Below are 26,312 nucleotides of genomic sequence, written 5' to 3' on the forward strand. Positions count from 1 at the left end.
CAGACTAAACAAGCCAGAGACAGGGAGCCTGAGAAGGTAGCAGACCCATGCAGGCCTAGGACTCTGGTGTCCCCGGGGCATCCCATGGTCTCTCATCTCCCCAGCGGGGAGGCCGGAGGCAGTGGGCCAGACCCCGCATGCTGAGTACAGGCCCCAGAGCACAGACTTGTTAGCAGCAGACAGAATCCAGGTATCCGAGGCTTGGAGCCAAAGCCACAACCCGTCCGGGCTCGCCAGGACGTGCTCTTGACAAGTCGTAGCTGCCCTGCCCGGCCACCCTCGTCCTACCCAATTCCCATGGCACCTTCCCACTCCAAAAGGAAACCACAGGGAGTCCCTAGTGGCCAGGAATGGGGGTGCCAGACCCGCAGATTCCACCCACACCTCCTCTGCCCTTGCCCTGGTGGCCCATGGCAGATCAAGCTTCAGGGAGCAGCTTTCTCAGAACAGCCTTCCAGACTGAGGCGGGCACCTGTACGTAGGAAAGGCTGTGCTGAGATTGCTCACAGGGCTCCTCCGCCAGGTGCGTCCTCCCCAGTCTGCCTGGCACCTGCGAGAAGCCTTTGGCACGGCCACAACACGCACCGCAGATGCACTGCTCTCGCTCTATAGTCCCGATGGTGAGCTTCCAAGGGGCTCTCTCCTATGGCCCCTCACCCAGGGGGCGTCAGGGGATCCACAATGGTGCCCACTAGCTCCACTCACGCCTTACTCTGAGCAGGTGGCTGGTACATGAGAAGCTCCTCAATGATGCTCTGAGAGCACAACAGGGGATGCAGCGGGGAGGGGGTGATGATGAACACGCCCCGGGCCCAGGCGGTGGTACCCACGGGCTCTGGTGGGAGAGCCCTGATAAGACCCAGGTACCCGCTGATCCACGACAGTAAGAGAATGTGCAAGGAAGTGACGGGGCTCAGAGATGGCTCTGCTCCTTTCTGGAACTTGAACTAAGGTCCTAAAATCGGAGGGTGCTAGGTAAGCAAAGGCGCTAAGGCAAAACAGGCAGGGCCGTGAAGTGGGGCAGGGGCTACACACAAAGGGAGATGCCCTCTGGCCTGAGATCTGGCCTGAGATCTCCTAGATGGGAGCTGAGAAACAAAAGCAAGAGAGCTGAAGGGGCGTGGAGGGCATCGGGGCCCATTCACACCAAGCCTGCGGTTCCACTCAGCAGTCACAAAGTTCAGGTGGCTGTGACCAGGACAGAGGGCGTCCCCACCGTGATGCCTAGTATCGCCAGCCTGCGATGGAGGCCCCCGTATCACGAAGGCCCTGTCTGAGCATGCCATCGCTGGGGTGGAGCCAGGGAATCAACAACAGAATCCTCTTAGCAGACATCAGGCGGTGAACTGCCTGGCCAGCAGGGGCATGGCTCCCTGACACAACCATCCTGTCACCCCCCAGTACAGAGACCACGGGTTTACGGCGCAGGGGCGTGCTGCACTGACAGGCAGGGGCACAGGGGCTGAGGCCAGGCATCGTGGGGTACCACAACACCATATTTGCAGAGCTTTCGCTCCCAGGTACAAGCATTATGGGTGTGCACCCCGTCCCCAGTGTAGACACCGCAGGGGTGTAACCTTCTGCAACACACATCATGGCAGGTCTCCCTGGCATGAAATAAAGGGGATAAAGCTACAAAGAAGAGATGTCACAGAGGTACAAGTGCACGGCACAATAGCATGAGACGTGACTCCCCCGGATGATGATCACGGAGGCATAGCCCCGCGTCGGCCTACGTACAGGAATCACAGAACCGTAACTCCCAGGTGGAGACATCGTGGCGGGGCATAGCTGTCCGGGCCAGACATGGCGTGAGTGGGGATTGAGGGTCCAGTTGCCCAACAGACATTATAGGGGCCTAACTTCCCATTATGTCATTGTAGAGGTGTACCCCCCCGGACACAGACGTCATGGGGTGTCCGTCCCTGGTACCGATATCAAAGGGGTGTGAGTCCCCAGGACAGCCACCATGGATGGGGCCTAACTCCAGAACAGATGTCACATGGTACAGTCTAGGATGAGATTCTGGGCCGTGGGTGTCAGAGAATTTGGGCCCCCAGGGTGAGAAGATGAGTGACACTTACTCGGGGACTCCGAGGGCCCCCTATGTATCTGACTCTGGGATACCAGCAAGCTGTGCAGACACGGCAAGGTGGAGAAGGTGAAAACAAAGACGTTCCCTCTCTCTGCAAAGAGCTTCTCCCAGAGGCCCATGGACTCAGGGATGAGGCTACCCAGAGGCGGAGACACAGGGGACACACAGACATGGACACGTTCTCAGGGAACTGCTCCGGCAACCACAATGCTGTCCAAGCCAGGGCTTCTCCGTCACCAGCTTCTGGTGAGAGCGAGCTGCCCCAGCTCCGGGACCCCCTCCTCCGAGTCCTGGGTCCCTGGGCCTCACCGTGTCCCCACCCCAGAGTGCCTGGGGTCACCTGTGGGGAGAAGGTGGGAGAGGAGCAGGGAGCGGGGGACTGATGCTGACCTTACTGGGGTGGCCGAGAACCTTCTGAATCCAGCGTGACCGTGTTAAGGGCCGAGTGTCCACTTGCCCCAGCATGGCTGGGTGAGCCTGGGGTCCTGACAGCTGAGATGAGAGCAAGGCCTGAGCTCCGGGCGTTAACGAAGGCTTGTCTCTGAAATGCACTGGACCACTGGTTCTACCTCCCTGACGTACTTGGGCAGGAAAACAATGCTGTGCGTCCATACTGGGCGACGTTTCAGGGACATAAGTGGGCACGGTTTTCCTACACTCAGAATGGTTTTGATATATCCTTTTTCTTTGCTACGTCAGTGTAAAGCCGCCAAATGCCCTTTCTTGGGAAGAACTGTCCTTTCTTCTCAAATTGTGTTTTGGTGTTAAAATGTCCTTTCTTGTATGCAATACGGTGACAGCAGAGAGCAGTATTTTCTATAATGTCCTTACTTGGCAAAATAAAAAATTGCCATTCCTGTGTCTGAACCCCAAGTACTTTTGCAAAGTGTACTGGTTTGCGAAATCGAAGAGTCTGGGAATCACTGCTTTGAGGAAAAAGGAAGGAAGCACACGAAGCCACAAGATGCAAATAAGAACGTCATGGAAGTGCAGGTAGCAGGGAGGCCACGTCACCTCCGTGCAGCCCGACCTAAGCACCCCGGCCAGCCGTGGGTCCCTCCCACCCCAAGACACCGTGCTATGCCAGAGATGGGGGGGATCCCTGGCTGGAGAACAGCTGGGATCATTCTGAGTCCTCTTCATGAATATGCAAACACAGATTGATTTGTTTCCCTTGGGCACGTGTTATTATTCACAAATATTAATTAGTCTCCAAATACCACCTGTTCCTACAGCTCCCCCACCCCCAGACCAGGACCCCGGCTCCCTGGAGGCTGGGGCCCCAAAATGGACATCAATGAGAGGAGGGTACCCGGGCCCCCCCTCCGAGGGGCCGGCCTAGAGGAGTGACCAGCGCCTGGGCGACAGGGGCCTGGGAGCAGCGGGGGGGGGGGGGGGGGGGGGGGGGAGCGCCGGAGCCGTTCACGCTCTCACCCACGGGCAGCTAACCGAGCCCTTTTGTCATGTCCTGGACAGTTCACCGCGTGGCACTGCAGCAGCGGCCGCGGGGGCGGAAACAGGCCTTGTTACACTTGGGAAGGAAAACCAACATGTTTCCAACTCTCACCAAACCGACCGCCGGATTATGACAGGAATAAATCAGTCTCAGCCTCGACCCCGGCCCCGAGGAAGGAGGCAGCCGGCAGCAGGCAGCTTCCCTCTTACAGCCGGGTGGCCAGAGTTTGTGGGCACAGCCTGCAGCGGCCCACCCACCCTCCTACAGCTGGGCCCCCTACCCTCTCACAGCCCTCAGCTCCTTGGGCCCCCCTGGGAATGGAGGGGATCTGAGGAAGAGCATCCCAGAGTCTCTCCAGGTGGCACAAGGGCCAGCAGGGGTGAAGCTGGCAAAGACCAAGGGGACCAGCGGAGGCACCTGCTTACAGCTATGGACCCTGAGCCCCCAGCGTTCTGGGTTCCTTCCTCAGGTGGCGGAGCCTCCCTGGGGTTAGCGCTCAGCAGCACCTCCAGGCCTCTGTACTTGCTGTTCTCTCTACTGGGGGGAATGCCCTTCTCTGCCCTCAGCCACCTACTCACCCCTCAGAACTCAGCTCAGGTGACCCATCCCTGTAAATCCCCCCAGTTTAGTGAAGGCAGTAAGAGGTGGTGTTGGCCAGTGGTTCTCAATCCAGGGTGATCCTGCATCTGCCCCCCAACCCCATGGGAGTTAGGCAATGTCTGCAGACACTTTTCATTGTCAAGAGTGGAGGAGGCGGGGTGGGGCGGCAGGTGCTGCTGGCATCCAGTGGGAAGAAACAAGGGATGTTGCTGGATATCTTACAGGAATAGGCCAGCCCCCCACAACAAAGGATTGTCTGGTCCAAAAAGTCAACAGTACTGAGGTTGAGAAACCCTGACGTAGACAGCAAGATGCTTTGCTGATGCAGGCTAGGGCCGACCCCAGAGCCCAGTCCCCCAGGAGCACCTTGGACTCTCTACCAGAAGGCACCCCAGCCTGGCTCTTGTATCAGCTGTACGTGGGCCTCAGGACCTCAGGGCATCTTCCCCTCCCCGTCAAAGTCAGCCTCGCCTCCAGGAGCCAGGCCTTACACACATGTCCCACGGCCCTTCACACATGCCTCAGCAAGCGGCCTCCCTAGAAGATACAGCTCCATTTTCAGGTATGTTTTTTGCTGAGAATGGGCTCCCAGGTGATGGGACCCAACATCTGAGGATGGACAGGTGAAGGGACACATGGTAGCCCCACATCCACCCTCCCCAGCTGACCCTTCCCACCGGTGACACAGCCTTCCTGCCACACCCTCTATGCTACCCCAATGTCCACCTCGCCACACACAGGACCTGGCCCCTAGCAGACACCCAATGCACGCTCATCCCCTTGCCTGCCTAGGCTGGGCCCATCATGACACTCCTCATCAGTTGACCGGACAGGAGTATTCAGTGGGCCCGACTGGGCCCTGAACCACAGGGCAGGGAGAGGAATCAGAGAGCCATGGGTTGGGCCTTCCAGGACCTACGGAAGATGACCCAACCAGAACTTACCCTTCCCTGTCCCGTCCCTCGTCCAGGTCCCCATCTTAGTGACGAGCGCTACAGCTGACCTGGGCTCCCAAGCCAGCCAAATTGTCCCTTTTCTGTACCCCACACACCCAAGAGGTCAGTAAGTCCGAATCTGTGTGCCTCTGCGCCAACCACCGATGTTGGTGAGGCCTCGAGTCTGTATACCTCTTCCGGGGGCCTCCTGCCTCAGGCTTCTCCCCGTCCACCCTGCACACAAACCAATGCCCCCACGGCCTTACAGAAATGCAAAGGTGATCACGGCCCTCAAACGAATCTGACTGCCTGATTCCATAGTAGACACAGTTTCAGGACTGAGCGGATGGGCAGATGGAAAGATGGATCCACAGATGATGCTTCTCTGCCTAAGAACCTTCAGTGACTCCATATAACCCTCAGGAAAAAGTCTAGAGTCTTTTTTTTTTTTAATTTATTTATGATAGTCACAGAGAGAGAGAGAGAGAGAGGCAGAGACATAGGCAGAGGGAGAAGCAAGCTCCATGCACCGGGAGCCCGATGTGGGATTCGATCCCGGGTCTCCAGGATCGCGCCCTGGGCCAAAGGCAGGCACCAAACTGCTGCGTCACCCAGGGATCCCAAGTCTAGAGTCTTTAGCCAGATGTCCAAGGCTCATCAGCTCTATCTCCAACTTCACCCTTTCCAGCCCCACCCCACCTGCTCTGTGCTTCTGGTAGAAAGACAGGAGGAGAAGGGGACGTGAAAGAGACACAGTAGGAGGTACCTGGATCTCAGGAGTCCCCTGCTCTTCCTACCACAACGTACAGTTGATGGGAACAGACTTTTCCTCAGAAACGTGGAGAATGGAGAAGCAGACAGATCCCAGTGTGAAGTCCCAGAAGCCTATTTCACACCTACAGCAGCTGACGATCTGTATCTCGCTCCCCACCCACCTCCATCAAGCATTCTGGCCAGACACCCAGCACCATCCTTGACACCTCCCCTCCTCCCTCATGTCCTACATTCAGCCCTTCACCCTGTCCTGTCTCCTCTGCACCCCAAAACAGCATTCACATCTCTTCTCTCCACCTCCATCCCCACCTCCCTGCTCCTTCGCCGTCACTCAGCCATATACACACTGGACCATGTCATGTGTCCAGTGGTTACCCTTCCGTGGCTCACCACCAGCCTGCATCCCAATCCGAGTGCTCAGCCTGGCTCATGGGATCCCTCTGTGCCCCTGACCCCTGCCACCTCCTGGGGCACACTCACCAGGTCTCTGCTGGCTCACGTCAGTCACTCTTGGACAACCAGCTCTGAGGGCAGGGCATGGGGGTCTCCGCTCCTTCCTGGAGAGAGAGTAAAGGATGAGAAAACACCAAGAATTTCATCACAGCAAAGTATACCCGACACAGAAAGACATTCAAAACCTGCTCTTTGGGGATCCCTGGGTGGCTCAGCGTTAAGAACCTACCTTTGGCCCATGGCATGATCCTGGAGACCCAGGATTGAGTCCCATGTCAGGCTCCCTGCATGGAGCCTGCTTCTCCCTCTGCCTGTGTCTCTGCCTCTCTCATGAATAAATAAAATCTTAAAAAAAAACCAAAAACACCTTGCTCTTTAAGGGGGGAAAAACTATTCAGTAAATATGCCCATCTCTTTACTCGCTCGCTCACTCACTCTTCTCAGGACTCCTGAGCATCTATGTGCGGGGCTTTCATCCAGGTACCAGCCGTGAGCAACATGCATGGACTGAGCCCCCCACTTCAGTCGGCAAACTGGTGTCTGCGCTCCTCCACCACCCCTCCAGTCACCCCTCCAGCCACCCCTCTAGCCACCACACCTCCAGTCACCATCCCTCCCCGTCACCCCTCCAGCTACCATCCCTATAGTCACCCCTCCAGTCACTCCTCCAGCCACCATCCCTCCAGTCACCCCTTCAGCCACCACCCCTCCAGCACATCCCTCCAGCCACCACCCCTCCAGCAGAGCTGAGGCCCCGCCCACCTCTGCAGCCCCACCTGCCCAAGCTCTGGCCTGCCAGTCAACCACAAGAACTTCCTCTTCTGCTCCTCAAATGTGCCACATTTTGTGCAGTCTCCAGCCTTGTCAGTGCCTGAAATATGCTGCCCATGCTCTTGTGCCACGTACCCTTTGATCTCAGAGCCAATGGCACTTTCTCAGGGAGGCTTTCCATGACATCCCAGACTACATGGATTATTTTATTTTTAAGATAGATAGATAGATAGATAGATAGATTTAGTTAGTTAGTTCATGAGACACACAGAGACACAGGCAGAGGGAGAAGCAGGCTCTATGCGGGGAGCCCAATGGACCAGGATCACGACCTGAGTCAAAAGCAGATGCTCAACCGCTGAGCCACCCAGGCGTCCCCTTTAAAAAAATTTTTTTTAAAGATTTATTTATTGGGTAGCCCCGGTGGCACAGCGGTTTGGCGCCGCCTGCAGCCTGGGGTGTGATCCTGGGGACCCGGGATCGAGTCCCACATCGGGCTCCCCGCGTGGAGCTGCTTCTCTCTCTGCCTATGTCTCTGCCTCTTTCTGTGTCTATGAATAAATAAATAAAATATTAAAAAAGATTTATTTATTTATGAATAAATAAATCTTATTCATGAGAGAGAGAGAGAGAGAGAGAGAGGAAGAGACACAGGCAGGAGAAGCAGGCTCCACACAGGGAGCCCGACATGGGACTCGATCCTGGGACCCCAGGATCACACCCTGGGCTGAAGGCAGGTGCTAAACCGCTGAGCCATCCAGGCTGCCTGTTTTTTGTTTTTTTTTTTTTAATTTTTAAAAAAGATTTTGTTTATTTGACAGAGAGAAACGCAGAGAGTGCACAACAGGGGCAGTGGCAGAGGGAGAGGGAGAAGCAAGCTCCCTGCTGTGCAGGGAGCCTGACGTGGGGCTTGATCCCAGGACCTGAACCAAAGGCAGATGTTTCACCGACTGAGCCACCCAGGAGCCCTGCTAATTATTTTTCCGTACAACTGCTGAGTGGTCCCTGAGTCATGACCATGCGCCTGGTGTGTGCCCAGCTCAGGTGCGTGTCCCCAGCACCCAGTGGAGAGCAGGTGCATAGTAGGTGCTCCATCAGGATGTGCCGAATGGGTGGATGAACACATGAATGAGTTCAGAGAAAACACCCCAGCTCGGAAGAACCACACCGGCATACGTGCAGCCTTCAAAGAAGCTTCAGCAGCAATATTTATTTTTGACTTTCTGCTTCTCTATAATTTTTAAAATGAAGGTGTGCCCCTGGATGCCTCCTCCGCCGGCACACACACAGCCACTCAGCCCTGCTCTTCCCTCCAGAATCATCACAGAGCCCCCCACCAGCGTGGGCGCCGTCCCGGGGGGGGGGTGCGGACAGGCCCACAGTCTTGTCACCACCACACCCCAGCTCAGCGATGCGGGCCCTGGGGCCCTCTCAGCGAAGGCCACACGTCGCGGGGGGCTCCTCCCCAAACGGACCCCCGGGTCGGGGGTCAGGAGCGCCAACCCACAGCCAGCCTCCCGCACCTGGGATCGTGCCCCCTCGAGACCCACGGCCTTTGCCAACACGGGGCGTCCTCACTGACGGAAGGCCCCCAGGGGCCCAAGGCGAGCCTCGCCAACCCACCGCCATCCCGGGCGGACCTGCAGCTCACCCTCTCTCTAGTCCCACAGGCCTCTGCCCCTGCCCGACCCAAGCCCTGGCCCTCAGGACGGCCGCGTGCCTCCCCGCCCAGGTCCAGGAGATTCCACAACGTTCCCTGTGGCCGCTGCTCCCTGCACACGGACTGCTGGGCGGGTCCGGCCAGACAAACCAGCTTCCATGTCCCAGCCTCAAAGGCCGGTTTGTCGGGGACGCCCGCTGGGGCCTCCTGGTGCCACCTGTGAGGCTGTTGGCTCTCCCGTTGCTCAGGGACCCTGGGGCAGGGGACAGAGTCTGAGGCAGGAATGGGAGGGGTTCCCTAAGGCAGCTGGCACTAACGCCACTCCCAAGGCCACGCCAGGAGCAGTGCTCTAAAATGACCAGGAGTCACACCTGGAAAGAGGTATTTGTCCAAAATGGCCTGGCGGTGGGTCAGAGAACGGACAAGACGGGCACAGACAAAACTTGGCACTTGGAAAGACGTTGAAGTACACAGAACAGCACCAGGGCAGCATTCTGGAACGGCCAGGACAGTACCCAGGACCACAGCAGCCCAGAACCAAACTGGCCCCCAAACAACCTAGACAGGCAGTCACCCCTTACATTCACCAGCAGCAGCTCCCAGAAACACTCTAGACTCATCCTGGGACAAACCCAGGGCACCAGACGCACCCAGAAAGCCAACTAGAAAACTACTCAGAAAGGACCGACTGGTTCTGAACCCAAGTTTGGAATCGCTGGCTGGCACCCAGGAAGGCCTCAGAAGTGAGGTTGGGCAGCAATAACCGGGATCAGGTAAGAGGCCCTGGCACCAGCCCGGGGCTGGCCCCCAGCAGGGCTCTCGGTCAAATGCCCGCACCTGGAACCCCGCCCGGCAGCGGGACCAGGAGTGAGCCCGAAATCTAGAGGAGCAGGGAGAGACCCGGCAAGCCTCCCACGCGGGTCCTCTGGCTATACCGGGTACAATCCCCAAAGGCAGCAGCTGAACCACCACTGAGGAGCAAAAGCCACTGTTCTCAGATCTGGAAGTTAGGGACACACAGAGACCAGTGCATCTGGACCTCAGACCAGTGCAGGGCCTCATTAGACGCCCAGGACCCCGGTGGGGTGGGGCAAGGGGGTCCTGAGCACGCTGAGGCCTATAGTCTCACACCAGCCCCCGGGAAGGTCAAATACACCTGAGCAACACTCCCAGGCCCAAAGATGAAGACGAGGGTGGGCAGCTGGGGGCCACGCAGGCTCCTTGCTGAGCTCCCCCAACCTGCTCACCTCAGTTCGGAATTGCAATTAGCTTAGACGGGCGGGTGCCCTAACCTTAAGTTTCAAAGGCACCTCGTTGCCCCCCCCAGGATTCTGATGGGGGTGGGTGTGCACCAGCCCCGTTGATGAGGATTACGACGCTATCTCTAATGCTATTGAGATATCGTACTGACTAGAGGTCAGGCCCTGTTCTAAGCACATTCTACATGTTCCACCTTAATCCCCATCACAACCCCACGAGGCATGGATTGTCTTATTCTTGTCCATCCCACAAAGGAGCAAACGGAGTCAGAGACCTTAAGCAACTTGCTCAAGGTCACACTGCTGCAAGAGGAATGGCACCTCAGCAGCGAGGAACCAGAGCCTGCACTAACCACTGCAGAGCACGGCCCCACACTCTCTCGACCTCTTTCCGCCCTTCCTCTAGCCTGGATTTCTCTCCCAAACTCCAGATCCTCACTCCAGCCCCTCCTGGAACTCAAGTGTCCCAAGCACCTCAACGACAAGTCCAACCAGAAGCTCGAGCTCCTTATCTGCCCCCTAAATCTATCTCTCCTCCCTGTTCCCAGCTCAGTGAGGCCTTCAGTTGAGGCCCCACAGGGTCACCCCCAGGAGCCTGGACCCCTTCCTCTTCCTCTCTTCCACCCCCGCCTCCCATAAATCACCCTGTCCTGATAAATTAAATGTGCCTTCTAAGTGGCTCCGTACTACTGCCCTATCCAAGACACCGCCACCTCTTGCCTGATTCATCCACACTCCCCTCACTGGGCATCCTGGGTCCATCCGCTTCCCAGAGCCACAGATCCTCTTCCAGAAATGTAAATCTGATCATAGCTCATTCCACCCCTGCCCAAGCTTTAAATCTTTGGTGTCTCCCTTCTATATTCTCAGAGTAAAATCACAGCTACTTACAGAGCGTTAAGGATCCTCTGTGATCTGCGCTACCTTACAACACCTCAACCTCAGAGTCTTCACTCACAGTCTTTTTTTTTTTTTTTTCCTGCCTGGAGAGCCCTTTGTTCAACCGGAAAACTCCTGTTCATTCCTCAAAACCCACTTCAGAGAGCCCCCTCTCAGTCCCTTCCGGAACTCATCTCACTGTGACCCTTGAACTCTCCCTTGCCTCATGCAGAGGCAGCTTCCCCGGCCTTGTGACTTCAGCTCTGGACCGCGGCTGCTTTAGATGAGCTGATGCTGAGCTCAACCTCAGTGGTTCCTGAGGGGAGGGCTGCCTCTTCCACGCAGCTGCTAGTCCCCGAGGAAGCAGGGCAGCCTGGCTGAAAGTGCCTAGCCCAGTGTCTGGCACACAGTCGGGAATCAATAAGAGGTTAGTGAATTGCTCCGCGTTCCCATGATGCAGTCTGTTCCCCCAGGGACCAAGAGCTTCTCAAGGGCAGGGCCCTGGCTGCAAGCTTGGCCCAAGCACACAACAGTGTCAAGTCACACGAGAAGGGCCTGCCACTGTTGATGATGAACTGCCACACGGCTCCCTGAGATTCTCACAGCAGCCTTGGGGCCCGATCGGGGTTGGACTGGTGGTCCCATTTCACAGGGGGTAAAAGTGAGGTGCAGGAAGGGACAGGCTGGAGAGTGGAGAAGCTGTGACACATGTCACAGTCGATATCAAACAGGCCTGGGTCCCACTTCCCCCTGACGGAGGGCCCTGAACTCCTGAGGGCAGAGTGGAGAGACCGCAAATTGCCAGGGCCAGCATTTTGCTGCATATCAACCCAATTCCCAAGAAAAGCTTTTCAGCCACCCCTCACCAACTGCTTCACTGGCCCCCAACTCAACGCCCTGGACACCACCCCTATGCTGATGGGATGAACAAGGCTGAACAGAGAGGAGGTCAGAAGTCGCAGGGCGCACGGGGGTGGGGGTGGGGGAGAATAATATTCAAACAATTTCCTTGTTAAAGGAAAGAAAGAGGGAAGAGAAAGAGCAATTGGAAAAGAAAACAAAACTACAGACACATTTCCAATAATAAGGGGAAAACTGAGCCAGCCAAGATGTGCAAGAAGGTGGGTGCCGGAGAGCACGCTAGACTGTGAGTGCACACACACCCCTCCCCAAGATGTGCAAAGGGGTGCTGTGAGGGCACAAGCAAGCACACAGCGTGGTGCATGGGCGTGCAAGCAGATTCCTGAGCTCTGGCTGCTGTGCAGGCCCCAGTCTGCAAGTGTGAGGGCAAGAAGGCAAGTGGGTGTGCAGTGTGTGTGGGGTGAGCTGAGTGTGGGAATGGAGGGGTGTGTGCGTGTATGCGAGTGTGTGGCCTATGCCCCGGGCTGCGGATGTTGGGGGCTGTGCTTGGGAAGTTACACCTGCTCCTTCTCAAAGCCCTAGGCTCATTCATACAAATCAGTGAAAAACAGGGATTTTCTTGCTCCCTGAAGCAAGAGTTAATAAGGCGCCAAGCATAGAATTTTCTGAGATTTCCTCTCAGGACCCTCCTCTGGATCCCATCAGGTCTCTGATGCCTCCCAAAGGATCCCTTGGCAGAGCCCCTTCCCTTCGCAGGGGATCCCTCACCCCAAGGATCCCCCAGAAGGATTCCCCTGGATCTTTCTCTAGGCCTTCCACCCCAATGCACTTCCCTGGATTTTCTGGCCAGATTCCGCACCAGGTCACTCTGGATCCCTGCCCTTGTCTCTTCAGGAACCAAACTAGAACCTTCATGGACACTAAGCAGTCCAGTCTCCCAGGCTCTGCCGGGTGGCCCTCAAGGGAATCCAGAGAATCCCCTCCCTTCCAGCTCACAGCTCAGGTATGGTGCTCCCACCCCCAACCTGTTTCAAGGTGGGGGCCCTGCACCGAGCCAGGTGGGGGTGGGGGGTGTTGAAATGGGGAGAAAGGCTAGCCCCTCCCCCACCCTGGGGTGGAAGAACCAGAGAGGCGGCATTCCAGAGAAATGAGGAGGGGGCCTGAGGAGGGCTGGCAGAGATTCTGGTCAGTGGGAGACAGAGACACCGAAAAACCAATAGGACACACGTGAGAGAGACCCGGGGAGACAGATTCAGAGATGGGGGAGGGGGAGCAGAGAGAGCGAACATAGAGACCCCCGGAGGGGGAACACAGAGACCTGGGAGGGGGAACAGAGAGACCCGGGGAGGGGGAACATAGAGACCCGGGGAGGGGGAACACGGAGACCCGGGGAGGGGGAACAGAGAGACCCCGGGAGAGGGAACATAGAGACCCGGGGAGGGGGAACAGAGAGACCCGGGGAGGGGGAACACGGAGACCCGGGGAGGGGGAACACAGAGACCCGGGGAGGAAGAGCTCAGAGACCCGGGGAGGGGGAGCACAGAGACCCGGGGAGGGGGAGCACAGAGACCCGGGGAGGGGGAGCACGGAGACCCGGGGAGGGGGAGCACAGAGACCCGGGGAGGAAGAGCTCAGAGACCCGGGGAGGGGGAGCACAGAGACCCGGGGAGGGGGAGCACAGAGACCCGGGGAGGGGGAGCACAGAGACCCGGGGAGGGGGAGCACGGAGACCCGGGGAGGGGGAGCACAGAGACCCGGGGAGGGGGAGCACAGAGACCCGGGGAGGGGGAGCACAGAGACCCGGGGAGGGAGCCACAGACAGCGGGAGAAACCCCGGGGCTGCAGGGGGCGAGACCAGGAAGCAGTGACACAGGGAGACAGAGACACAGAGACACTGGAGGGCCCTGAGACTGAGACGCGGAGGAAAACAAAAAAGCTGAGCCTGACACGGGGGCAGGGCGACGAGGCCGGGGCACCGGGACGGGACGGGCGCGGGGCGGCGACTGAGTGAACTTTCCGGAGCGGGTCCGAGCGGACACGTCCTCACGGGACAGGCCGCCCCGGGGCCCTCGGGTCTCGCAAGCCCGCCGGGGCCCCTCCCCTCCGTCCCCCCCCGCCGGGGCCCCCGAACTCGCGGCCGGCGCACCCCGGGCCCGCACGTGCGCCGGGGCGGCGAGCGAGACCGGGGCGCGTCGGCTGCGGCTCCCCCGCCGGCGGGGAGGGGGCGCCGTGCGGCGGGGGCGGGGGCGGCGGCGGGGGCGCGGCCTGGCCCCGCCCGGGGCTGGGGCGGGGGGCGGCGGGGGGCCGGGGAGGGCCGCGGAGGGCCGTGGAGGGCCGCCCCCGGAGCGCGGCCACCCCGCGGGGGGAGGCGAGGCGGGCCCGCGCACGGGAGCACGGACGCGAAGGGAAACTTTGCACCGGGGGGCGCGGGCTGCGGCTCAGGTGCGGCGGGGGCCGGGGGGCCGGGGGGCCGGGGGGCGGGGGCCGGGGGCGGGGGGCGCGTCTGCCGCGGGGGCGGCGCGGGGAGGAGCCGCCAGGCGGGGGGGGCCGCCGGGGCTGCGGGCGCGGCAGGTGGGGGCGCGGCCCGGCCTAAGCGGCGCCGCCGACCGCGCTCGGAGGACGCGGGGAAGGGGGCGGCGGGAGCCGGGGTGCGGAGGGGCCGGGGGTGGGGGCCCGGGGTCACTCACCGCCCATCCAGGGGCCGTCGGTCCGCATGTCCCCCCCCAGCCGCCGGGGCCGCTGCTCCCGCCGCCGCCGCCGGGTCGCTCTCCCGCCACCGCCACCGGAGCCCGAGCCCGAGCCCGAGCCCGAGCCGGAGCCGCCGCCTCTGCCTCTGCCTCTGCCTCTGCCGCCGCCGCCGCCGCCGCCGCTCCCGCCGCTCCCGCGCCAGCTCCAGCCGCGCGCCCCGCTCGCGCCCGCGCCCGCGCCCGCGCCCGCGCCCCTGCCCCCGCCGTGCGCGCGCCCGCCGCCGCCCCTCCCCTCGTGCGCTCGGGCCCGCGGAGCCGCGAGCCGCCAGGCCGCCGAGGCCACAGCCCGGCCCCAGCGCGGCCGACCCGCGCTCCCCGCCGCGGCCCGCGTGCCAGCGGGGGCTCCCGCCCCGACCGTGCGCCGGGGCCTCCCCTGGGCCCCGCTTCCTCCTCCCACACCTCTGCGCCTGACCGGGAGCCCAGGCCCACTCCCAAACAATATTGCCTCCGAACCCCCAAGTCTGCCCCCACCTTGGCACAAGTAGTCCTTTCACCTGGCACCCCCATATCGACCCCAAGTACCAGCTCTGACTCCAAACCCCTTTGTCATCTCTACCTGCCCGAGCTTAGTAGTGACACCAGCACCAGCTCTGGTCGGCAAATGGACCCCAGCACTAATGCCCAGCCCCAGATCCCTCTGTGAACCCTAAAGCCCAACAGCCGGCTACCTTGCTATGAACCCCAGTACTCTCTTCTGAACCCCAAGACTTACATAAAACTCCAATACTGCACTCCGAGTCCCAGGCCAACACCAGTACTTTCTGACTTGGGATTCCCAATTCCAGAATTGGATTGGGTCATCAGATACTGACCTGAAACTCCACAAATCCTTGGGGGCAATATAAGACCCTAACTTGCCCCAACTCTGATAATAATCTTAGAACGCAAGGCTAATGGGACTAGCTTTGCGGAAACACCACATAAATTTTCATCCCGGGGCTCGCCCTCCTCTTATCTGACCTGATGTCAACACGAACGAGAGGCTAGCCAACACCCTAATACTTATACCAATTCCAACTGTGAGCCTGGATCAAGTCTTTCACTGGTTCCCGAGCTCAAGACGATAAATGTCTCCCAAACCTGATTTTAAAAATTAAATAAATAAATAAAAAACAAAAACAAAATCCCACGGTACTGAGTTTCTGACTTCTCATACCAAACTCAAATGCTGACCTTATAAATTTCTGGGCTAAACCTATACTTACCTGAAGATTCATTCCAAGTCCTCACTCAGAGGGGAGACTCGGTGAGCTCCAAAGCAAGCGCCACACACGGGGACACGAAAGCACTCCCCTCCCCATCTGCTCCAGACCCACCCTCCCAGTCCATGTCACCGCTGTTTAAGAATCAGCCACACAGCCCTCTCCTTCCTGGGACAGATGAGAACCCGCCCCTATACCCTCGGGCAGTTGACCCCTGTGGGGTCTCTGATCTAGGGTCTCCCTGATACCCTCGTGAGTCTGGAAGTCAGGTGAGAAATAGAAGATTGTTGAGGCACCTGGACGCAGGGATCACAGCGTTCCTGGGCCGGCAGGGGGGGGAGGGGGGCTCTAGGGATCTGGGCTGAGGGTCAAGGTCTGGTTGTCACCTAATTCACTGCCTGCTTTGGCGCAGGACGCGGATTCAGAAGCAGTGCGTGTGCGCCCCCTGGTGTGCGAGGACGGGATGGACCGCAAATGTGGGCAACAATTAGGTCCCATGACAAATAGCTCAAAAATGAGTATTCCCAGTCGGTGGTTTTTTACCCATTGGTCATTTTGGTGTACTGTGGGGGAGGTGTTGTAAGTTTTATGTATCTTTAGACATGTTGCCTGGTTTTTTGAGCTTGGAGCCGGTTTAGTTTCTCGTTTCTGTTTTCTGATTTTAAAAACATATACTTTTTAGCCAATTAAGCCTGTTCTTGGCCGACTTCCCCTTGGCTTCAGTGGCCTGTACCGTCCTCACTGGCTACCCCTTCTCAAGCTCTTTTGCCATCCCCTGCTCCTCCCAGGGTCTATCCTAGGCCTCCCGTTCCCCCCTCTGCTCCTTGCCCCGGGACCATCCAGCCCACTTTGTGCCCATGACCTCCGCCCCGTCTCCAGTCTGGGCTCCCTTCTGAGCTCCGTTCCAACTAACCAGGAACCTTCTCCATACCACTCCCTGGAGGTTCCTTGGGTAAACCGAATTCCCACTTTCTCCCGCCGCACATCTGCTGGTCATCAGGAGTCCTCCCCCCGGGTCATGGCATCCTCATTCTTTCTGCCACAGGGCCACAAACACGGACACCACAAAAACCCCTGCACCCCATTCAATCAGTCACCAGTCCTGTAAACCTTGAAAGAGAGAGACTGGAGACCACGAGCTCCTTGAGAGACATAAAGGGTAGGAGGTAGGGGCAGCTGGGTAGCTCAGTGGTTGAACCTCTGCCTTTGGCTCAGGTCCTGATCCTGGGGTCCTGGGATCGAGTCCCACATCAGGCTCCTCGCAGGCAGCCTGCTTCTCCCTCTGCCTGTGTCTCTGCCTCTCTCTCTCTCTCTCTATGTCTATCATGAATAAATAAATAAATCTTAAAAAAAAAACTAAAAAAAAAAAGCTAGGAGTTAGGGGTACAGAAAAATGAGGAGAGGGAGGAGGTGAGGGGGAGAGACAGAGTTTCTGATTTTGGGGGTTTTGATCCATATAAAACCAATTTGGTCCTAAAATCTCTTGCATGTAGTCATTAAATAACACCCCTTAAGATTTGCTTTTCCTGAAATGGTACCTGGGAACCTGTTTACAGCCATTGCTTCCAATGGGAAGCCTTTCTTTTCTTTTCTTTTCTTTCTTTCTTTCTTTCTTTCTTTCTTTCTTTCTTTCTTTCTTTCTTTCTTTCTTTCTTTTTAAGGTTTTATTTATTTATTCACGAGAGACACACACACACACAGAGGCAGAGACACAGAGGCAGAAGCAGGCTCTATCCAGGGAGCCTGATGTGGGACTCGATCCCAGGACCCCGGGATCGCGCCCTGAGCCAAAGGCAGATGCTCAACTGCTGAGCCACCCAGGGATGCCCAGGAAGCCATTCTTAATCCTTGGCTGGGTCAAGGGCTGGCCTGCTGAAGTGCTAAGCACTAGGTATCACCACCCCGCAGACTGTGGGTTCCCCAAGGGCAGGAGGGATGAGACTGTGTTGTCCACTGCCATAGCCCGGTAGCCAACACGGGGCCCCGTACCCCAGAGGTGCTCCTTATGTATTTGTAAGGGAGTGAAAAGGTAAATGTTCCTCTTCTGTGCTCAGGGACCCATCAGACGTAAATGACAAGGGAGGGCAAAGCTCCCTGACCGAGCCTCAGAGCTCTTCCACTCCTGGGGCCTCCACAGGCGCAGCCAATGCCGAGGAGGGGCTGGTGATGTCTGCTGTCCCCCATGCCTGCTAGCCTGCACCTCACTAGGGCTAAAGCCCTGGCAGGCCAGCTCCCTCTGCGCAGCACAGCCTGGTCTGTGACCACAATGCTTGGAGGTTGGGTAGGCAAGGCCCCTACACTTCTGCGGTTGGAGCCAGCAGCCCCCACTCACTGCTGTGCTAACCAGGGTCTTGTTCAGCCCCCACCCCCCCCCGCCAACCCCGAGGACGCAGTGGTCTTGGAAACTCAGCCCATCAGGCCCCAGTCCCTTGCACGCCCAGCTTCCGGTACCACACATGGTCAAGTGTTGACCGAGGCAGCACGAGGGTGCCTATGTGCAGCCTGCCCGGGCCTCACATGAAACTGGACACAAGGCCAAGGCAGAGAAGCCAGAGTCCCAGGCCCCAGGGCCACTCAGACCAGAGCCTCAGGTGGCTGGGCCTGCGAGTGCGTGACAGCTGTGGAAGGAGAAGAGCCAAGGCTCTGTGAGCACGGGGTCCATGTGGGACTGACCTGCCTCCCTGCCCCTGGGCCTGGAGGGGAGGGACGTCCTTGTGCTCATCTGTGAAGGCCGAGTGGTACCACGTGGTCATTCTGTGTCTGCTGTGTTCCAGCCCCAGGGTGCCGGGTGAGGGGAGAGCCAGATGTCAGCTCCCACTCACCGTTCGCCCTTTGTCCAGGCCCTGGGCCCACCGGACACTCGCCTCAAACTCAGGTCGTAAATAATCTCTTCGTGGGTCTAAATCAAATTAACTTCAGCTTTGAGTCCCTGCCCAGCAGACCAGCGAGGATTCCATATCCCACAACCCTCCTTCACCCCCCTCCAATTACCAAGACCTCCGGGCCTGCACAGCCCCCCCAAAACAATCTGGGCTCCGCAGCTTTGCAGGGGAAGGCTGAGGTCTGTTCCAGGCCTCGGCTGTTGTGAGGGACACAGCCGTCGCTGCCCTGGGGCTTCCTCCTTTTGGCCTCATCTGCGGGGCCTCACTTGTTCAGCCTGGGCTTTAGTAAGGGGACCCCCCCAAACTCTTTCCATCCAGGCTCTTGAAGGGGGCCTCTCCCCTAGATGCACCAAGTTGCAGCCTTGAGTTCTTGGCATTTTTGGTGATACACAGCTATTTTTCTGGAGGTTGTCAGCATGAGAGGGGGCATGCCTGACCCCTGGCCCCGTCTTCCGTCTTCCGTGTTGGCCAGTCAGCTCCCCGAGATACGAGATACGGGGGTGTTCTCCTTTTTAGCCCCCTCGGAAGGAGTTGAGACTGCAAAGCAGTGTGTTTACCTTCTCAGGTGTGGGGCGGGAGAAGAAAGGCCCAGGCCTCAAACACAAAAGCCGGGTTGATGCCCTTCATTCCTTCCTGATGAGTCACTCTAAGGGGGGAAAATGAGCCAGGGGTCAATTTCTCAACAGAGCGCTCTGCTGGGGACTTGGCCTGAAGCTTCTCTGAGGAAACAGAAGCCCCAAAGGAGGACTCCATCATCCCCCCACTACCAAATCCACCGACCCACACCATCTCCTCATGTCAGTCTCCATCCTGGTTCCCAGGAGGATGCGCCCCACACAGCAGGCGCTGATCCCCCCCGCCCCCCCCCCCCCCCCCCCCCCCCGTGTGCAGGATGCTTCCGCTTCTCTGTGACTTGGTTGCTCCCCCCACTCCATCACCCCCCCCCCTTTTTTTTACTGTGTCATTCCCACCTGCTTGCAGTCATGTTAGGTCATTCCCATCCTAAGAAAAATCCCTTGCCTTGCCCCCACACCCCCCTCAGAGTGGGAGAGATTGAGCGTTTCTCTGCTCTCCTTCACAGCAAACCCAAGAGCCTGTCTGTACATGAAGCTTCCACTCTTCCATCCCGTGCTCACACTCAACCCCCTACCACCTCGCTCTCCGACCAACACTCCACGGCAATGGCTCTTGACATAATGACTATTCACCTCCGTTTTGCCAAACCCAGTGGCCCTGCCTCTGTTTGCAGCTGAGGGGACTTCCCAGTGGCTTTTGCTGCTTCCTGCCATCGGCCTGGGTCACTTGGGTACAAGTGCAGATAGGCCAGCTCCTTGACGTCATCACAATGCCCATCTTCCACAGGCCACTTAGGCCACCCATTTCTTTCTTTCTTTCTTTCTTTCTTTCTTTCTTTCTTTCTTTCTTTCTTTCTTCCTTCCTTCCTCCTTTCTTTCTTTCTTTCTTTCTTTCTTTCTTTCTTTCTTTCTTTCTTTCTTTCTTTCTTTCTTCCTTTCTTAGGATTTTATTTTCAAATAAATACCCAACGTGGGACTCAAACTCACAACCCTTAGATGAAGAGTCTCATGCTCCACCGACTGAGCCAGGCAGGCTCTCCAGGCCACCCATTCTTACTGGGCTTGTCCCCATCCCTGAACGCACCTCCAACTGCTCCCACCTTGCTCATGGGACTTTGAGATGGCTGTTTGGTCTCATCAGACCCCCACCCTGTTGACCTCTTAGTGTTTTCCTCACACACCAGCTCTCTCCTTGTGTCACTTCTCTTCTTGGCCAACTTAGAAGCCAGGGCCCCACACTTCAATGACACTTGCCAATACCTCAAACTCTGCCTCTCTGCCTTTATATCACATGTGTCAGGCACACGCGCAGCTCGAAGGAGCCCTCCTATCTGCCTTTTTTTTTTTAAGTAATCTCTACTCGAACTCATAACCCCAAGATCAAGAGTCACATGTTCTATCAACTGAGCCAGGCAGGCACTCCTCTATCTGCCTTCTTGTGCTGTGCTCAAGCAGCCAAGTGACTCGACAGGTCAGCTTGATGTTCCCATAAATCATAGCCCCTGACGGCATATGGGCCCTTGACACGTTTCTCCACCTGCTCCCTGTGATGGCTGTTTTCAGCCTTCCCTGTCCTCTTGAAGTCTCCCACCAGCCCATTTCCTCCTCGATGGCAGAGGTGACCTTGCTGCTCCTTTACAGAGAGGATTAAAGCCACCAGACTGGAGCTCCCCCAGTCTCCCCCTGGCACAGCCCACGTCTCCCTACATCTGCCCTCTCCCCTACTGCGTTGGAGAAACCGCCCCTCCTGTCTCAGGCCAGTGCTCCTGCCTGTCTTTGATTGCCTAGGCCACTCACTCAGTGTCATCTCCTCTTCCTCTGAGCACCCTCCCAACTGGAGCCTTCCTATCAACCTGCCCCCTGCAACCTCCACCTGGCTCACTTCCTCACTGCTGGCCATTATGGGTTCCTAGTCGCTCCAACATTCAGTCACATGTGGCTTTCACTTCCCACAGCTCCCCCAGAACATGATGCTTGAGATATGATCTCCATGTCTCAAACTGGATGGCCTTTTTTTCCCTCTTTCAGTATCCATCTTATTAGATCTCTTGATTACTACATTCTTAAAACACTGGCTTCTAAAAAAGACAAAAACAAAAACAAAAAAAAACAAAAAAACCACTGGCTTCTTTGACTCCCTGGACATTGTACTCTCCTCGTTTCTCTTAACTCCTTGGTCTCCTCTTCAGGCTTCTTTGCAGGGTCCCCCTCCTCCACCAAATGTTCATCTTCCTCAAGGCTGATTCCCAGGCCTCCCCACCCCCTTGCTGTGGACTCTCCCCGGTGATCTCACCCATGCCCATAGCTTTGATTATCGTGCATCTGCTGATGATTCACACCTGTGTGTCTCCAGCCCGGGGGAGCCTCCCATCTAAGCAGCCAGCAGGTGCCTAGCTAACTGCCTAGTCAACATCTCCAACTTGACGTCTCAAAGGCACCCAACCGCAGCACGTCCAAGACCTAACTTGCTCTCTCACCTCCCCAGCGTTCTCTGTCTCAGTGAATGGCACCATTGTCCACCTAACAGGCAAGCTGGAGCCCTAGGAGCCATCACCAAATCCTGTCAGTTTTACCTCCAAAGCATCTCTCTAACCTACTCTCTTCTCTTCATCTCTACCGGTATCTCACTGATCCCAGCTACCATTGTGTCTTATCTGGATTCCTACGGTGGCTCCTAAACGATCTCACTGCACCTGCTCAGCCCTTCTTCAGTCCTCTCACGTCACTCTCCTTTTATGACTTTCTGATAGCCTCCTATTGCTCCTGGGATTAAAAAGCCCACTCCTTACCCTCCCCTTGCCTTCTGCCCAGCCTCATCCAGCATCACTCTCCCCCTTGCTTGGCTCCCCTCCTTGCTGTGCTGGCTTCCATTCACTTCCTCAAACACACATGAACACCCCACTCCCAACCACCTGAACATTTTTTCTAGGTGATTTCCCCACACCCCACCTGTTTTTACCTTTAGCTCATCTTCACTTTTGGCTCAAGCATCACTGGCTTGGGGCAGCCGTCTCGGACCCTTGGTCTAGGTCAGGGTTGTTTGTTAGACATTCTTACACAGCTCTGTTTCTTCCACCAAGAATGATGCATCCATACCTCTCTGGGACCACAGCTGTGTGCAGAAGGTGGGTGGAGTCTATGGGCATTTCAGGCATTATGGGCAGTGGGATTCAGAGGTGTGGTGAGAGCTTCTGGCTTGGGGCCTGGAGCTGCATGGGTGAAGATCAGGAACACCTCCAGGTGTTCCCCATATGCCACCAATACAACCAACGCCACAGGCTGGACTGGCCCCAGTCAGGACAGACCAGATACTGGGGGCAGCCTAGCATCCAGGGGTTTCCGCACCTGGTCTGAATGACAGCCACTTACTAGTTGCGTGGCCTTGGATAAATTACTTCTCTAAGCCTCAGTTTCTTCTTCTGTAAAAAGGGGATGCTACTTGCTTTGCAGCATTGTAAAAATGACATGAGATTGTGTTTATAAAGCGCTTCACCAGAGCTTCACATCACAGGTCCTTGAAAATAGAAGCTATTTGATGATTATTTGAATTAGCATAATCAAGCCTTTAATAGCACCAGTTTGGAGGACTATTTAAAAGCTAATCCCACTGGGCCCCATATCCTGGTAATCCTCAGCCACTGTCTGAATGAGAGCTGGCTTCATCCTCCATCAACCTTCTTCTGCATTTCCTCTCCCCTGATCCAACCTCCCACTTCTCCCTCCTCAACCTTCCCTGTAGCCCTCCAGAAGCCCTCAACCCCTTCAGAGGTCCTTTCTCTAATTCCTGCCTAACTGAGGACCCAGCACCCGTCTCCAGGGGAGCTGCCATTCTCCACAACCACAGAGTGAGGAGGCAGGGGCAGAGCCTTCCCCGCTCTCAAAAGCCACTCCCAGATCATTATTTCTTTAGCCTCATGGAAAAATCCCTGCTCATTTAAGGCTCATGCCATCTGGCTCTTGCAATTCATTCGTTCAACCAAGATTTATTGAGTGCTTTTTCCTCTTTCTCTCCCTTATCTTCTTTCACCAAGGATTTCGGTGACTTAGAAAAAACAAAACATGTAATATAAGGTGCCTGGTACCTAGTAGGACTTCTATATTTGTGAATAGATGAATGCCCTTAAAAATATTACATAGATGTTTACCTCTCCCCAATACCCACCTTCAGAGGTGGGTTTCATCTAACATAAGCAGAGAAGTGGAAGGCTTAGCTTAGATCTCCCTTGAGTTGTTTCGACTGGGAGCTGGCCTGCCGTATTTAAATGTTCTTCTAAGTTCTCATCACATCTCATAATGCTTGTCATCACCTGGAGCTTGGGATGTAGAGACCTTAAGGAAACTTTGCTCCCTCCTCATGAACCTCAGCAATGAGAGGAGGGTAGAGCAGGACCCCCATCCCCTTTACCACCACACCTTTTCATTCTCCCCAAGACCATCTTATTTTTTTTTTAATTTTTTTTTTAAAATTTATTTGTGATAGCCACAGAGAGAGAGAGAGAGAGAGAGAGAGAGAGAGGCAGAGACACAGACAGAGGGAGAAGCAGACTCCATGCACCGGGAGCCCCATGTGGGATTCGATCCCGGGTCTCCAGAATCGCGCCCTGGGCCAAAGGCAGGCGCCAAACCGCTGCGCCACCCAGGGATCCCCCAAGACCATCTTATGAAGCTGGGCTGCCCAGTGTGACTTGCTTTAATGAAGGGCAGGACAGCTTAAAAGAGTGATTACAATGCAGAAAGAGAAAACTAGGGACGCCTGGGTGGCTCAAGTGGTTGAGCGTCTGCCTGTGGCTCAGGGCGTGATCGGAGTCCTGCATCAGGCTCCTCCCAGGGAGCCTGCTTCTCCCTCTGCCTATGTCTCTGCCTCTCTCGGTGTGTCTCATGAATAAATATATAAAATCTTTTAAAAAAGAAAGAGAAAATTATAGCTGGACAATAAGTAGGACTTTCCTAGAGACCAAAGTAAAAAGTATCTCAGGATTCAAATGTTTTTTTTTTTTTTTTTTTTAGGATTCAAATGTTAACTTTGCTCTCCTGTCCTCCATTGTATATCTTCTCTCTGGACTTCATCCTTCCTCAGCTTCCCCTTGTAACTCATTTGCAGAAAATCCCTTCTGTCTTCACCAGTAGTTGGGGCGGGGGGCATCTATCTCCCAGGCTCCCTTCCCTTCCCCTATTCACTTTCCCAAGCCAGGATAACTGGGGAGTCACATCTGCAGCTTCCTTAAGTTGGTCAGTAATGTGCATATTGGCACCTCCTCCCGAAGACCATGTTTGTAGGGAAGGGCATTGGCATTCTACATCCCATCTTTCAAGGTGGGTTCCTTTTCTTCGAGGGCTTTCTTTTTGATATTCTATATCCATATTGGTTTCCTTAAATGTTGAACTTGCTAAACAAATACGTTCATATCCATAGCTCAAAGACAGACGTTACTTCTTAGGTCTAGCACATTCTAAAGCCATATTGAGAATGGAAATAATTCCTTAACTGCCTCATAATTAGCAGTGTGTCTTCCCTTCTCCCTGGGAAAAAGTAAATCCGATTATTGTGGCAAGGGTAGAATGTCTGCTCCTTTCTTGATCCCCTTTGGGATTTGTACGAATAAGAATATGGCCATAGTCCCTTTAATGACTTCTCAATGATTTTCACAAGAGAGGCTTTGATGGCTTGATTTTAGGAAGCCTCAATTACATTCTCACCAAGAGCTAATATCAATTTGGGGAAAGAGAAAGAGGATGACCTATTCTTCCAGTTAAATAAAATTAAGAGTAACTGTATGAAGAAACTGAGAAAAAAAAAACAAACAAACCAAAATAATCATCAAGCATTGCAATATTGGCATAAAGATAGATACACAAATAGATGGAAGAGAAATGAGAGTTCTGAAATAAATCCCTACAGTTATGGTCAGTTGATTTTTGACAGAGGTGCCAAGGCAATTTGATGGGGAAAGGATAGTCTTTGCAACAAATAGTTCTGGATATCCACATGCAAAATATTACTTTACACTCCTATCTCATGCCATACTCAAAAATTAATTCAAAATGGGCCATAGAGGGGGATCCCTGGGTGGCGCAGCGGTTTGGCGCCTGCCTTTGGCCCAGGGCGCGATCCTGGAGACCCGGGATCGAATCCCACGTCAGGCTCCCGGTGCATGGAGCCTGCTTCTCCCTCTGCCTGTGTCTCTGCCTCTCTCTCTCTCTCTCTGTGTGACTATCATAAATAAATAAAAATTAAAAAAAAAAAAAAAAAAAAAAAAACAAAATGGGCCATAGAGCTAAATCCAGTCTTAGAAGAAACATGGGAGTGACTCTTCATATGCCTTTGGGTTAGGAAAAGTTCTTAGGTATGACACGGAAAGCACAAGCAGGGCAGCCTGGGTGGCTCAGCAGTTTAGCGCCTCCTTCAGTTCAGGGCGTGATCCTGGGGACCCGGGATTGAGTCCCACATTGGGCTCCCTGCATGGAGCCTGCTTCTCCCTCTGCTTGTCTCTCTCTGTCTCTCTCTGTGTCTCTCATGAATAAATAAATAAAATCTTTAAAAAAATTAAAAAAAATTTTTCTTAAAAAAAAAAACAAAAACACAAAAGCACAAGCAATAGAAGAAAAAAATGATACATCGGACTTCACAAAAATTAAAAACTTTTCAATTCAAAAAATACCATTACGAAAGTGAAAGCCAGGTTCGACTAGGAGAAAATATTTGTAAGCCTATGTCTGATAAAAAGCATTTGTATCCAGAATATGCTGCTCAATGATAAGAAGACAAATAACTATATTTAAAAATGGGGCAAAAGAAAGCGAATAGACATTTTGCCAAAGAAGGCATGTGAATGGCCAACAAGCATGTGAAAAGATGCTCACTGTTAGTTGTTAGGGAAATGCAGACCACAATGAGAACCCACGACACACCCACTAGAATGGCTATAATAAAAAAGACAGGCTATAGCAGGTGTTGATGAGGATGTGGAGAAATGGGAGCTTTCATACGTTGCTTGTGGGAATGAGAAAACAGTGTGGCACTTGGCACCAGTTTGGCAGATTCTTAACATAAATTTACCATGTGACCCAGCAATTCCACTGGTAGCCATGTACCCAGGAGAAATGCAAACATGCATCTGCAGAAGGACTTCTACCGGAAAGCCCATAGTAGCGGCATTCCCAAC

At 55.5% G+C, this 26,312-nt stretch overlaps 1 protein-coding gene across 24 annotated transcripts in view; it reads right to left on the reverse strand.

Annotated features, from left to right (window-relative positions):
- The window catches only part of PTPRF (protein tyrosine phosphatase receptor type F), an 86,776-nt gene extending 72,147 nt beyond the window's left edge, over positions 1–14,629 (reverse strand). For all 24 annotated transcript variants that reach the window (XM_072724264.1, XM_072724254.1, XM_072724262.1 and 21 more), the window contains exons 1-2: positions 14,431–14,629; positions 6,341–6,417 (exon numbers count right to left, since the gene is read on the reverse strand). The gene's annotated coding sequence lies outside the window, so the exon portion shown is untranslated. The remainder of the gene's footprint in view (positions 1–6,340; positions 6,418–14,430) is intronic.
- Between the last annotated feature and the right edge of the window lie 11,683 nt (positions 14,630–26,312).

The sequence above is a fragment of the Vulpes vulpes genome, chromosome 10, assembly GCF_048418805.1.
Source record: "Vulpes vulpes isolate BD-2025 chromosome 10, VulVul3, whole genome shotgun sequence".
NCBI classification, from domain to species: domain Eukaryota; kingdom Metazoa; phylum Chordata; class Mammalia; order Carnivora; family Canidae; genus Vulpes; species Vulpes vulpes.